This window comes from Cervus canadensis, chromosome 19 (assembly GCF_019320065.1).
Source record: "Cervus canadensis isolate Bull #8, Minnesota chromosome 19, ASM1932006v1, whole genome shotgun sequence".
Taxonomy (NCBI): Eukaryota; Metazoa; Chordata; class Mammalia; order Artiodactyla; family Cervidae; genus Cervus; species Cervus canadensis.
In genome coordinates, this window is record NC_057404.1 from 55606298 (window position 1) to 55622289 (window position 15992).

Consider the following 15992-nt stretch of genomic DNA (forward strand, 5'->3'; position numbering starts at 1 on the left):
GTAGTCAATTCCATCAGGGTGGGAGCCAGGGTGACACAGGAAAAGCAACAAGGATTTAAGGACCCCAGGGAAGGGGATCAGGATGGGGAAGGGAGGGGGGATCGGGATGGGGAATACATGTAACTCCATGGCTGATTCATGTCAATGTATGACAAAACCCACTACAATATTGTAAAATAGTTAGCCTCCAACTAATAAAAATAAATGAAAAAAAAAAAAAAAAGGACCCCACAGATACCTGAGAGTGAGTGGCCAAGGTACCTGCCTCTCTTGCCTCACTTTAATCCTGACTCTGGACTTGATCTAACATTTTAAAGAAAACCTCCATCTGACTTTGTCCATTTATGCTACTGTTGCTGTTTAGTCGCTTAGTCCAACTCCTTGTGAGTGTCCAACTCTTTACGACCCCACGGACTGTAGCCCGCCAGGCTCCTCTGTCTGTCTTCTCCAGGCAAGAATACTAGAGTGGGTTGCCGTGCTTCCCTCCATGGGATCTTCCTGACACAGGGATTGAACGCACGTCTCCCACTTGGCAAGGCAGGTTCTTTACCACTGAGCCTCCTGGGAAGCCCAGCAATCAGGTGTGTGAGGGATGTGTTTCTTCCTATTTCATATGCAACTGGAACAAGCAAATGAGACAGCCTGAGTTGGATGAGCCGTGGACCTGGCTCTCACTGTAATATATATATCACATATATGTAATATAAAATGTTATATTATATAGATATATAATTTTATATCATACATATAATTTTGTACTTTATATATATGTAATATATATATAATTTTAGGGTTACAGACTGAGCCTTAAAGAAACCAATTAAGACTGTAGTATGGGACTCTTCCATTCTATTTCTCAGTATAAAACTCAGTTGTATAGATCAACTGATTTTCACTTTTCATGGTATTCTTCATGCTGTAGCAGTTTAGAAAGTGACATACAGGATTCCTTTACTTTTCACCATCCCTTGCAGTAAAAGGTTTGCAGACAACCATCAAATACTGCAAACATCTTGCACAAATCATATGTAGAGACACACATGTAAGAGAGATATTTTGATTCAGAGGACAAAGGAGTAGGTGGAACTTGAGAGTTTTGAGCTTCCTCTCTAAGAGTCGTTTACTCTGTTGGTGCTGTTAATCTTCTGACCTTCATCTTTTCTATAGTGTGAGTCCTATCAGAGCTTTGGTGAGCTTAGTTGAAGTACCAACACAGACACTAGCCTCAGGTATTTAACTTTCAGCTTGACCTTAAAGAAAATGGAGTGATTTTAGCTTCAGTTAGAAATTCGAGCCCACTTTCTGCTTTATGTCTTTTTAAGTATCTCTTAGAAAAGAAAGCTTTTATTTTCTAAACAGGTTTCTAACTCAAGTTGACTTATCTTTGGATCTTTTTTATAGAGTATATAGCAAAGCACTGCATTTCAGAAAGAAGAATGGGAGTATTTTATAAAGACATAATCTCTCTTTCTTACGGAATGGTCCTTGACCTGCATGCTGTGTATTTGTCCCCTTTGTATCCAGCTCAGCAGCAAGCTTTTTATTCACCTCCACTGCCAAGTAAAGGGAGTGTAAACTTAAGGGAAATAATACCAAAGCAAAATACTATATACAAAGAACTGTGGGTCACTTTGCACCTGGGATGTGTCTGACTAAAATTACCCCTTATATGGTCTGTAGCCTGGTTGGGGGCTCAGTGGGTGAAGTAGCAAGATAAGATGTGTGTAGTCTCTGAAACCACAGTTTCTGGTCCAGTAGGGCTGCCCAAGCACTCACCCTGCTGATAAAGATAATGTACTGCCATTCAGCTTCTTTTCATATTCTCTTGTCAATCGGTTGGCCTGACACACCTTGGAAAAAACATCAGTGTACCTGTTGTAGAATATTTGGAATTTCATGTCATTGACTTAGGTCTGAATTCTCCTTCACCCATGCCCTTTGCAGCTGTTCTGAATCCTGCCCTCAAAATTTACTTATTCTTGTTAAAATAACTGTACTGGCAAGTTGTTTCTCTGGTGCTTTAGACATGTTGGGGATGACTGAGTGTTAAAAAATGCATGTTATCAGGAATGTCTTTAATTGCTTTATATTTTTCCTGCTCTTTGGTATTTACAAAATTATTTAAAGCCTTCTGATATTGTACTAAACTGCAAACAGATATGAATTCTCAACTAACCACAAAAATTCAGTTCTTTGCACACAATACAATAAATCAATGAAACTAGGCCTCTGCAAAAGTTTTACCATACAATTTTGGCATGAAAGAGTACTCCAGTGTAAGAGATCTACAATCTCCTGGTTATCTTCAATATAAAAATGTTCCAGTTTCAAAACTATTTTCAAGAAAAATGGCAATAAATCTCCATCATTAAGAGTATTATTTATTCCATTCCACAGTCACTACAGAAGTGTTCAAGACTTCCAAATTTCATATAGTAATGGATGGTTGATATATTAAAATGACTTAGTGCTGTCATCATGGATTTTAGATGATATACTGAATACATAAAAATCTTATCTTCTTGGGACTTTCCTGGTTGTCCAGTGGTTAAGGCTTCATGCTTCCAATGAAGGGGGCACGGATTCAATCTCTGGTCAGGGAACTAATATCCCACAAGCTGTGCAGTGCAACCAAAAAAAACAGTTTTTAGAAATCAAATTTTCTTAGTGAGTGTGGTTGTTATCTGAAATAAGCAGTATAAGCTTTAAAAAATATGAATGGGAGTTTTCTCATTCAAATAAGTAATTCACATTTTACAATTCTTGTTCATCATAACCGTAATCACTGAACTATAAATAGGATTGATATACCAACATTATTTTAGCTTGTATATTATGTGTTATATAGAATTTAAGCTGTCTAATCATTTAAGAAAAAGCAGGAAAAATAATGCTCAGTGTGGCGTTGTGCTAGTATGAACTAGCACATACAGTTTATATATGTGTTAAATTATACTAAAATAAACTTTATAAACTAAAATGAAAAAATGTAAACTTTTAATTTTCCCATGAATATATCCACTAACAATTATATCCAGGCATCAATGACTGTGACAAGTCTTCACACTTACTGAACCTGACATCTCTATTTCTCAGTTAACCTGTTCATTAACATGAATGAAACCAGACTGGGTTATATGAATTTTTAATAATAAATTACTGTGAAAACTTCAATAAATGGACAGTAAGGATTTGAAGGCGAAGAGTTAAATGAAGATTGTTTGTGTGTATATTTTGTTCTATGGATGGGGTTACCTAAGTCATAAAGAACTGAAGCTGCTTCTGTTGTTTCTAATATCACTTCCTCTGACAACCAAATCTATTGGTCGAAGAATCCTTTCCCATTTTAGATGAATTTGAGTAAAATTGTGCCAAAATAAAACTATTTTGGTAGCAAAAAACAGTCATAGTAGCTAAAATCTGCTGGTTCTTAGATGACCTGTGAAACAGTTGGAAATGCTAAGTGAAAAGGAAGAAAATAATCTACTCCAATTTCATATAAATTTGTTTTAAAAGTGGTTATAACATTTCAAAATCAGTATACATTTATATGTTCTAAATACTTTACATATAACAATACTATGCGATAGGTACTATTAGCTCCTTTTTTCAGCTACAAAAACTGGGGCACAGAAAAGCCAAGCCAAAAGTCACTCAAAAGTAAGCTGAGGAGGCAGGACTGAAACACACTTACTCCTCTGGAGCCTGCACTGCCAATCTACTAAGCTCTTCAAACTGGCACAAAAACCAGAGAAAAATAACATTGTGAAGTTTTACTGATGAATAGTATAACAAGAGGAAGTACTTCCTTTAAAAAACTGAAACCTTAAAATGAGTTTTTTAAGTTGTCTCAGACATTATTATAAAAAGACTCCATTTCTAGAGAAATGCAAATCAAGACTATAGTAAGGTACCACCTCAGACCAGTTAGAATGGGCATCATTAAAAAGTCTACAAATAAATGCTGGAGAGGATGTGGAAGAAAGAGAACCCCCTACATTGTTGGTGGGATTGTAAGTTGGTGCAGCCACTATGGAAAACAGTATGGAGGTTCCTCAGCAAACTAAAAATAGAATTACCATGTGATCCAGGGTTCCAATCCTGGGAATATATCTGAACAAAACTATAATTCAGAAAGACTATACGCAGCCGTTCACAGCAGCACTATTCACAATAGCCAAGACATGGAAACAGCCTAAGTGTCCATCCACAGATGAGTCAATAAGGAAGATGCAGTGTGTATATAATGGAATAATACTCAGCCATGATAAAGAATGACGTAATGCCATTTACAGCAACATGGATGCCACTAGAGGTTATCATATTAAGTGAAGTAAGTCTGAGAGAGAAAAACACCATATGATATCACTTATATGTAGAATCTAAAATATGACACAAATGAACCTCTCCATGAAGCAGACACAGACTCAGACATAGAGAACTGACTTGTAATTGCTAAGGAGGCAATTGTCCTAGACAATTGGTCTAGACATCCTGGAGTGTGAAGTCAAGTGGGCCTTAGGAAGCATCACTATGAACAAAGCAGATGGAGGTGACGGAATTCCAGCTGAGCTATTTCAAATCCTAAAAGATGATGCTGTGAAAGTGCTGCACTCAATATGCCAGCAAATTTGGAAGACTCAGCAGTGGCCACAGGACTGGAAAAGGTCAGTTTTTCATTCCAATCCCAAAGACAGGCAATGCTGAAGAATGTTCAAATTATCACACAATGGCACTCATTTCACATGCCAGCAGGATTATGTTCAAAATCCTTCAAGCTAGGCTTCAGCAATAGGTGAACCAAGAACTTACAGGTGTACATGCTAGATTTAGACAAGGTAGAGGAACAAGAGATCAAACTGCCAATATACACTGGATCACAGAAAAAGCAAGGGAATTCCAAAAAAAATCTACTTCTGCTTCATTGACTATGCTAAATCCTTTGACTATGTAGATCACAACAAACTGTGGAGTATTCTTAATGAGATGGGAATACCAGACCTCATTACCTGCCTCCTGAGAAACCTGTATGTAGGACAAGAAGTAACAGTTAGAACTGGACATGGAAAAACAGACTGGTTCCAAATTGGGAAAAGAGTACATCAAGGCTATATATTGAACCCTCCTTATTTAACTTAAATGCAGAGTACATCATTGGAAATGCCAAGCTGGATGAATCACAAGCTGGAATCAAGATTGCCAGGAGAAATATCAACAACCTTAGATATGCAGATGATACCACTCTAATGGCAGAAAATGAAGAGGAATTAAAGAGCCTCTTGATGAAGGTGAAAAAGGAGAGTGAAAAAGCTGGCTTAAAACTCAGCATTCATAAAGCGAAATTATGGCATCCAATCCTATCATTTCATGGCAAATACATGAGTAAAATGTGGAAATCGTGTCAGATTTCATTTTCTTGGGCTCCAAAATCTATGCAGATGGTGACTGCAGCCACAAAATAAAAGACACTTGCTTCTTGAAAGAATAGCTATGACAAACCTAGACAGTGTTTTTAAAAGCAGAGACAGCACTTTGCTGGCATAGGTCCCTATGATCAAAGCTATGGTTTTTCCAGTAGTCATGTATGGATATGAGAGTTGGACCATAAAGAAGGCTGAGCACTGAGGAACTGATGTTTTCAAACTGTGGTGCTGGAAAGACTCTTGAGAGTAGAAAATCAACACTGAATATTCATTCAAGGACTGTGGATGAAGTACCAATACTTTGGCCAACTGATGTGAAGAGCCAGCTCATTGGAAAAGATCCTGATGCCGGGAAAGATTGAGGGCAAGGGAAAAAGGGGTGACAGAGGATGAGATGGTTGGATGTCATCACTGACTCAATGGACATGAGCCTGAACAACTCCAGGAGATAGTGAAGGAGAGGGAAGCCAGGTATGCTGCAGTTCATGAGGTTGCAAAGAGTCAGACATGACTCAGTGACTGAATAACAACAATGGGGTGAGTGGGTGGGTGGAGGATGCACTGGGAGTTTGGGGTTTATAGATGCAAACTATTATATATAGAATGGGTGGACAACAAGGTCCTACGATATAGCACCGGGAACTATAGTCAATGTCCCAGGATAAACCATAATGGAAAAGAATATAAAAAAGAATGTATATATATGTAGAACTGAGTCACTTTGCTGTATAGCAGAAATTAGCACAACGCTATAAATCAACTATCAGTTCAGTTCAGTTGCTCAGTTGCTTCCGACTCCTTGAGACTCCATGGACTGCAGCACTCCAGGCTTCCCTGTCCATCACCAACTCCCGGAGCTTGCTCAAACTCATGTCCCATCTAGTCGGTGATGCCATCCAACCATCTCATCCTCTGTCGTCCCCTTCTCCTCCTGCCTTCAATCTTTCCCAGCATCAGGGTCTTTTCCAATAGTTAGTTCTTCACATCAGGTGGCCAAAGTATTGGAGCTTCAGCTTCAGCATCAGTCTTTTCAATGAATATTCAAGACTTATTTCCCCCCAGGATGGACTGGTTGGATCTCCTTGCAGTCCAAGGGACTCTCAAGAGTCTTCTCCAACACCACAGTTCAAAACAATCAATTCTTCAATGCTCAGCTTTCTTTATAGTCCAACTCTCACATCCATACACGACTACTGGAAAAACCGTAGCTTTAACTGGATGGACCTTTGTTAGCAGTGTAATATCTCTGCTTTTTAATATGCTGTCTACGTTGGTCATAGCTTTTCTTCCAAGGAGGAAGCATCTTTTAATTTCATGACTGCAGTCACCATCTGCAGTGATTTGGGAGCCCCCAAAATAAAGTCTCTCACTGTTTCCACCGTTTCCCCATCTATTTGCCATGAAGTGATGGGACCAGATGCCATAATCTTAGTTTTCAGAATGTTGAGTTTTAAGCCAACTTTTTCATGCTCCTCTTCCACTTTCATCAAGAGGCCCTTTAGTTCTTCTTCGCTTTCTGCCATAAGGGTAGTGTCACCTGCATATCTGAGGTTATTGTTATTTCTACCAGCAATCTTGATTCCAGCTTGTGCTTCTTCCAGCCCAGCGTTTCTCATGATGTAGGGTGACAATATACAGCCTTGACATATTCCTTTTCCTATTTGGAACCAGTCTGTTATTCTGAAAGAGATGGGAATACCAGACCACCTTACCCGCCTCCTGAGAAATCCAATGGAATGTTATTCCATGTCCAGTTCTAACTTGCTTCTTGACCTGCATACAGATTTCTCAGGAGGTGGGTAAGGTGGTCTGGTATTCCCATCTCTTTCAGAATTTTCCAGTTTGTTGTGATCCACACAGTCAAAGGCTTTGGCATAGTCAATGAAGCAGAAGTAAATGTTTTTCTGGAACTCTCTTGCTTTTTCTATGATCCAATGGATGTTGGCAACTTGATCTCTGGTTCCTCTGCCTTTTCTAAATCCAGTTTGTGCATCTGGAAGTTCTCAATTCATGTACTGCTAAAGCCTAGCTTGAAGGACTTTGAGCATAACCTTATTAACGTGAAATAAGCACAACTGTACAGTAGTTTGAGCATTATTTGGCATTGCCTTTCTTTGGGATTGGAATGAAAACTGACCTTTTCCAGTCCTGTGGCCACTGCTGAGTCTTCCAAATTTGCTGGCATATTGAGTGCAGCACTTTACCAGCATCATCTGTTAGGATTTAACATAACTCAACTTGAATTCCATCACCTCCACTAGCTTTGTTTGTAGTGATGCTTCCTAAGGCCCACTTGACTTCACATTCCAGGATGTCTGGCTCTAGATGACTGATCATGCCATCATAGTTATCTGGGTCATGAAGATCTTTTTTGTATAGTTCTTCTGTGTATTCTTGCCACCTCTTCTTAATATCTTCTGCTTCTCTTAGGTCCATACCATTTCTGTCCTTTATTGTGCCCATCTTTGCATGAAATATTCCCTTGGTATCTCTAATTTTCTTGAAGAGATCTCTAGTCTTTCCCATTCTGTTGTTTTACTCTATTTCTTTGCATTGATCACTGAGAGAGGCTTTCTTGTCTCTCCTTGCTATTCTTTGGAACTCTGCATTCAGATGGGAATATCTTTCCTTTTCTCCTTTACTTTTCACTTTGCTTCTTTTCACAGCTATTTGTAAGGCCTCCTCAGATAACTATTTGCCCTTTTGCATTTCTTTATCTTGGGGATGGTCTTGATCGCTGACTCCTGTACAATGTCACGAACCTGTATCATGTCATGAACAGTGGAAGTAACAAATAGATTCAAGGGATTAGATCTGATAGGTCCAGTGCCTGAAGAACTATTTTCGGTGATTCGTGAAATCAACTATACTTCAATTAAAAATAAATATAAATGTGATATATACATCTAATGGAATACTATCCACTGATTAAAACAGGATAAATTTTGAAATACACTAAAAATAAATAAATAAAAATAATTCATCTCCAGACACACTGTCACTATGCATAATAAATGTATAATCCTAGTGATATTCAAATTAAGACCATATCAAAATACCACTAGAATAGCTATAATCCAAAAGACAATACCAAATATTGGCACAAATGTGGAGAAATTGGTAACCTCATATACTGCTGATAGTAATATATAGCCACTTCAGAAAAGCAGTTTTACAGTTTCTTAAAAATTAAACAGAAGTTTACAAATAATCCAATGCCATGCCTATGAATCTACCCCCAAAAAAATGAAAACCTATGTTCACAAAGAATTGTTCACAGCAGCATTGTTCATAATAGCCTAAAGCTGGAACCAGTTTGGTAAATAGATTTAAGAAAATTTGGCATATCCACACAATTCAGTATTCATTCATGAAAATAACAATTCAGTGTAAAGACATTTCAAACAGCCTTGCACCTAAGTATAATCTGAATGTTCCCTGGAATTCACCTACCCAAGGGTAAGATAAGGGTCACATCTTCATTAACAAAGAGAATGTTACCATTTGGAAGCTAAGTCACTGGAGAATCTTGATTGTCCCTGCCCACAAGTCTCTTCCAGTTATTTCTAGACAGCCCCAGGTGATATCAATATTTCACACAAACTCAAGTACCAGTCCATTCTTGTTTTGTTTTATTCTAAATTTAATTTAACAAAGATTTGTTGAATGACAATATTATGTCATGACTCTGGGGACACAATGATAAAGTAACCTTACCTCCAGGGAGGGATAAACACGGAGAGACGCTAAACACTTAATTTTTCTCCAAAATGTTCCTAGCCAGCACTAGTTCCCACATGAAATGACGAGCTGCCAGTGCCTACATGGAAAGGTTGTTTCCTTGCTGTTCTACCAGATATTAGTAGTCCTGAGGGACACTGCTGATATAAGAAGACTGGAATAAGATCTTTCTCCATCTCCTGTCAAGCTTCTTCACTTGGGATCTGAATTGCTTACAAGGTCCTTCATCAACATCAGTCCCTCACCTTCTCAGTCAACCTGAAAAATAATACGATCTTCCTTTACCTTCCTCTCCTTTTTGTTTCCACTATGATACACTTATACCACTGCCTGTGAACTTATGCATATAGATGTCTGGGCTAGGTGTCAGCTACACAGACACATATTTTTCTCAGTAAAGTCCAGCATGACAGCTCACTGCATGAGATGTAATCAACTACCAGAGGTGAAAGAAAAATCTATTTTTATTTTGGTTTTTAATTTTAATATGTGTAAAATTTAATGTTCCTTAAAGAAACATTATGTCCGAAGACTGCTCATTTTAATATAAGGTATGTGTATGACCCAGACATGTATCTACAGTTAGGTATATTAACAACAACAACAAAAAAATCATAATAATACCTGGCCTGAATGAGTCAGAGTTCAATTATGGAAATTACTAATGACAAAATGTTAATGAAAAAAATTATGTCAATAGCAGACTTTCAGAAATGTTGCATTAAAGCATCCCAGCTTTCATGTATAGATTATTTCAATCAGTCTTTATTTCTTAATGATTTATTTTATTGAAGTTAGTTGATTTACTAATGCTTTCCTTTCTTATACCTTTGAGTATGAAACTAATTTTTTCAGTTGCCCTACAGATTCAAACAAGAAAATAAACAACAGAGACATATCATGTTGTGTTCTGATCCCACAAAATCACTTTTTTAACTTTTTTAATAATTTGTTAAAATTTAATTAGTTGCCAAAGCATGTGGAATCTTCCTGGACCAGGGATCAAACCCATGTACCCTGCATTGGCCAGTGGATTCTTAACCACTGGATCGTCAGGGAAGTCCATGTAATCACTTTAATATAATGACTGAAATGGGCTTTGCACAAGTGGGATGTGAGCAATCCTGTAGTGTCTCTAATACCCAAGCAGTGCAGATACAGAGATACAGGTTTGCCTTCTTCTCATAGGGCTATAGTTACAAAGCCTACAAGATTAGCTACAAAGACTGCTCTCTAAATCACACATTCAGTTGCAATCTAATTTTAAATCAGGTCTATTGATGTGTAATTTACATATAATAAAGTTCACCCATTTTCATTGTACAGTTTAATGAATTTTGATAAACATGTATACACCATCACAAAGAAAAAGAAAGAAGTTCTTTTTAAAGTTTTTTAAAGAAAAAGTCTCCTCATGCTCTCTTGCAGTCAATCTTTTCCCCTCTTCCACTTCCTCACTTAGCATAATACGTCTGACATTCCTCCATGGTGTTACATCATCAGTAACCGGGGTTTTTTATTGTTACATAGTACTCTGTTTTATGGATACAACACAATTAATTTATCCTTTAGCCAGTTGATAGACATAAGGTTGTTTCCATTGGGGACTACTGTGAACAAAGCTACTATGAACATTTGTGTACAGATCTTTGTATGGACATATATTTTCATTTCCTTTGGGTAAATACCTAGAAATGGGATTAGTGGGTTGTAAAGTAATTACATATTTAACTTTATAAGAAATTTTCCCAAGTGGCTATAGTATCTTTAAATTTCTCCTAACAAAGTTTAGCAGTTCTAGCTGTTCCACATCTTTGTCAATGCTTGGTGTTGGCCTTTTTTAATTAAGTCATTCTAGTATCTAGTGATATTTCATTTGTGGCTTTTAATTTGCATTTTCTTAATGACTAACAATATTGAGCAAACTTGCATTTGTTTATTGATCATCCATCTGTGTTTTTTGATGAAGTGTCTATTCCAATCTTTTACTCAGTTTTCACTGATAATGTTATCTTTTTTTATTGAGTTCAGTTGTGTATTCTGAATATAAGTCCCTTATTAGATATACATTTTACAAATATTTTTGCCCAACCTGTGGTTTCTCCTTTCATTTTCTTGAGTATTTTAGAAAAGCGAAAGTTTTAAATTTTGATGTATTCAAAATTATCATTATTCTTTTACCACTCTTCCTAAGAAATCTTTGCTTAAACAAAGGTACAAAAATTTTATATGTGTTTTTCTCTATGTTTACTTCCAAAATTCTTACAGTTTAGCTCTTAGATTTAGGTTTTATAAGCCATTTCAAGTTAATTTTCATATACAGTATGAGGTTGGGATTGATATTCATATTTTTCATATAGATATCCAATTTTTCCAGTTCCATTTGCTTAAAAGACTGTCCTTTTCCACTGAACTACTTTTAAAAATCAGTTGACAGTAGATGTGTTGGTCTGTTTCTAGATTCTATTTTGTTCATTGATCCATTGGCTCCAGTACTACATAGGCTTCATTATTGTGGCATTATAGTATATCTTGAAAGAAAACTACAGGCCAATATCACTGATGAACATAGATGCAAAAATCCTTAACAAAATTCTAGCAAACAGAATCCAACAACATATTAAAAAAATCATACACCATGACCAAGTGGGCTTTATCCCAGGAATTCAAGGATTCTTTAATATCCGCAAATCAATCAATGTAATACACCACATTAACAAATTGAAAGATAAAAACCATATGATTATCTCAATAGATGCAAGAAAGCCTTTGACAAAATTCAACACTCATTTATGATTAAAACTCTCCAAAAAGCAGAATAGAAGGAACGTACCTCAACATAATAAAAGCTATATATGACAAACCCACAGCAAGCATCACCCTCAATGGTGAAAAATTGAAAGCATTTCCCCTGAAATCAGGAACAAGACAAGGGTGCCCACTCTCACCACTACTATTCAACATAGTGTTGGAAGTTTTGGCCACAGCAATCAGAGCAGAAAAAGAAGTAAAAGGAATCCAGATAGGAAAAGAAGAAGTGAAACTCTCGCTGTTTGCAGATGACATGATCCTCTACATAGAAAACCCTAAAGACTCTACCAGAAAATTACTAGAGCTAATCAATGAATATAGTAAAGTTGCAGGATATAAAATTAACACACAGAAATCCCTTGCATTCCTATATACTAACAATGGAAAAACAGAAAGAGAAATTAAGGAAACAATACCATTCACCATTGCAACAAAAAGAATAAAATACTTAGGAGTATATCTACCTAAAGAAACAAAAGACCTATACATAGAAAACTATAAAACACTGATGAAAGAAATCAAAGAGGACACAAACAGATGGAGAAACATACCGTGTTCATGGATTGGAAGAATCAATATTGTCAAAATGGCTATTCTACCCAAAGCAATCTATAGATTCAATGCAATCCCTATCAAGCTACCAACGGTATTTTTCACAGAACTAGACCAAAGAATTTCACAATTTGTATGGAAATACAAAAAACCTCGAATAGCCAAAGTAATCTTGAGAAAGAAGAATGGAACTGGAGGAATCAACCTGCCTGACTTCAGACTCTACTACAAAGCCACAGTCATCAAGACAGTATGGTACTGGCACAAAGACAGAAATATAGATCAATGGAACAGAATAGAAAGCCCAGAGATAAATCCACGAACCTATGGACACCTTATCTTTGACAAAGGAGGCAAGGATATACAATGGAAAAAAGACAACCTCTTTAACAAGTGGTGCTGGGAAAACTGGTCAACCACTTGTAAAAGAATGAAACTAGAACACTTTCTAACACCATACACAAAAATAAACTCAAAATGGATTAAAGATCTAAATGTAAGACCAGAAACTATAAAACTCCTAGAGGAAAACATAGGCAAACACTCTCTGACATAAATCACAACAGGATCCTCTATGACCCACCTCCCAGAATATTGGAAATAAAAGCAAAAATAAACAAATGGGACCTAATGAAACTTAAAAGCTTTTGCACTACAAAGGAAACTATAAGTAAGGTGAAAAGACAGCCCTCAGATTGGGAGAAAATATTAGCAAATGAAGAAACAGACAAAGGATTAATCTCAAAAATATACAAGCAACTCCTGCAGCTCCATTCCAGAAAAATAAATGACCCAATCAAAAAATGGGCCAAAGAACTAAACAGACATTTCTCCAAAGAAGACATACAGATGGCTAACAAACACATGAAAAGATGCTCAACATCACTCATTATCAGAGAAATGCAAATCAAAACCACAATGAGGTACCATTACACGCCAGTCAGGATGGCTGCTATCCAAAAGTCTTACAAGCAATAAATGCTGGAGAGGGTGTGGAGAAAAGGGAACCCTCTTACACCGTTGGTGGGAACGCAAACTAGTACAGCCCACTATTTGGAAAACAGTGTGGAGATCCTTAAAAAAACTTGGAAATAGAAACTGCCATATGACCCAGCAATCCCACTTCTGGGCATACACACTTTGAGGGAAACCAGATCTGAAGAGACACGTGCACCCCAATGTTCATCGCAGCACTGTTTATAATAGCCAGGACATGGAAGCAACCTAGATGCCCATCAGCAGATGAATGGATAAGGAAGCTGTGGTACATATACACCATGGAATATTACTCAGCCATTAAAAAGAATTCATTTGAATCAGTCCTAATGATATGGATGAAACTGGAGCCCCTTATACAGAGTGAAGTAAGCCAGAAAGATAAAGAACATTACAGCATACTAACACATATATAAGGAATTTAGAAAGATGGTAACGATAACCCTATATGCAAAACAGAAAAAAGAGACACAGAAATACAGAAACCAGACTTTTTGAACCCTCTGTGGGAGAAGGCTGAGGGTGGGATGTTTCAAAAGAACAGCATGTATACTATCTATGGTGAAACAGAAAACCAGCCCAGGTGGGATGCAGGAGACAAGTGCTCGGGCCTGGTGCACTGGGAAGACCCAGAGGAATCGGGTGGAGAGGGAGGTGGGAGGGGGGATCGGGATGGGGAATACGTGTAACTCTATGGCTGATTCATATCAATGTATGACAAAAACCCACTGAAATGTTGTGAAGTAATTAGCCTCCAACCTAATTAAAAAAATTTAAAAAAAAAAAAGAAAAAAACAGAAAGAGAAATTAAGGAAACAATATCATTCACCACTGCAACAAAAAGAATAAAATACTTAGGAGTATATCTACCTAAAGAAACAAAAGACCTATACATAGAAAACTATAAAACACTGATGAAAGAAATCAAAGAGGACACAAACAGATGGAGAAACATACCGTGTTCATGGATTGGAAGAATCAATATTGTCAAAATAGCTATTCTACCCAAAGCAATCTATAGATTCAATGCAATCCCTATCAAGCTACCAACGGTATTTTTCACAGAACTAGACCAAAGAATTTCACAATTTGTATGGAAATACAAAAAACCTCGAATAGCCAAAGTAATCTTGAGAAAGAAGAATGGAAGTGGAGGAATCAACCTGCCTGACTCAGACTCTACTACAAAGCCACAGTCATCAAGACAGTATGGTACTGGCACAAAGACAGAAATATAGACCAATGGAACAGAATAGAAAGCCCAGAGATAAATCCACGAACCTATGGACAACTTATCTTTGACAAAGGAGGCAAGGATATACAATGGAAAAAAGACAACCTCTTTAACAAGTGGTGCTGGGAAAACGGGTCAACCACTTGTAAAAGAATGAAACTAGAACACTTTCTAACACCATACACAAAAATAAACTCAAAATGGATTAAAGATCTAAATGTAAGACCAGAAACTATAAAACTCCTAGAGGAGAACATAGGCAAAACACTCTCCGACATAAATCACAGCAGGATCCTCTATGACCCACCTCCCAGAATATTGGAAATAAAAGCAAAAATAAACAAATGGGACCTAATGAAACTTAAAAGCTTTTGCACAACAAAGGAAACTATAAGCAAGGTGAAAAGACAGCCCTCAGATTGGGAGAAAATAATAGCAAATGAAGAAACAGACAAAGGATTAATCTCAAAAATATACAAGCAACTCCTGGAAGCTCAATTCCAGAAAAATAAATGACCCAATCAAAAAATGGGCCAAAGAACTAAACAGACATTTCTCCAAAGAAGACATACAGATGGCTAACAAACACATGAAAAGATGCTCAACATCACTCATTATCAGAGAAATGCAAATCAAAACCACAATGAGGTACCATTACACGCCAGTCAGGATGGCTGCTATCCAAAAGTCTACAAGCAATAAATGCTGGAGAGGGTGTGGAGAAAAGGGAACCCTCTTACACTGTTGGTGGGAATGCAAACTAGTACAGCGCTATGGAAAACAGTGTGGAGATTTCTTAATAAAACTTGAACTAGAAAACTGCCATATGACCCAGCAATTCCCACTTCTGGGCATACACACTGAGGAAACCAGATCTGAAAGAGGACACGTGGCACCCCAATGTTCATCGCAAAACACTGTTTATAATAAGCCAGGACATGGAAGCAACCTAGATTCCCATCAGCAGATGAATGGATAAGGAAGCTTTGGTACATATACACCATGGAATATTACTCAGCCATTAAAAAGAATTCATTTGAATCAGTTCTTATGAGATGGATGAAACTGGAGCCCATTATACAGAGTGAAGTAAGCAGAAAGATAAAGACCATTACAGCATACTAACACATATATATGGAATTTAGAAAGATGGTAATGATAACCCTATACGCAAAACAGAAAAAGAGACACAGATGTACAGAACAGACTTTTGGACTCTGTGGGAGAAGGCGAGG

At 37.2% G+C, this 15992-nt stretch overlaps 1 protein-coding gene across 3 annotated transcripts in view; it reads left to right on the forward strand.

Moving 5' to 3' along the window:
• Positions 1-15992, forward strand: part of LOC122422296 (bifunctional heparan sulfate N-deacetylase/N-sulfotransferase 3) — a 188426-nt gene that overhangs the window by 156532 nt on the left and 15902 nt on the right. The window lies entirely within an intron of this gene.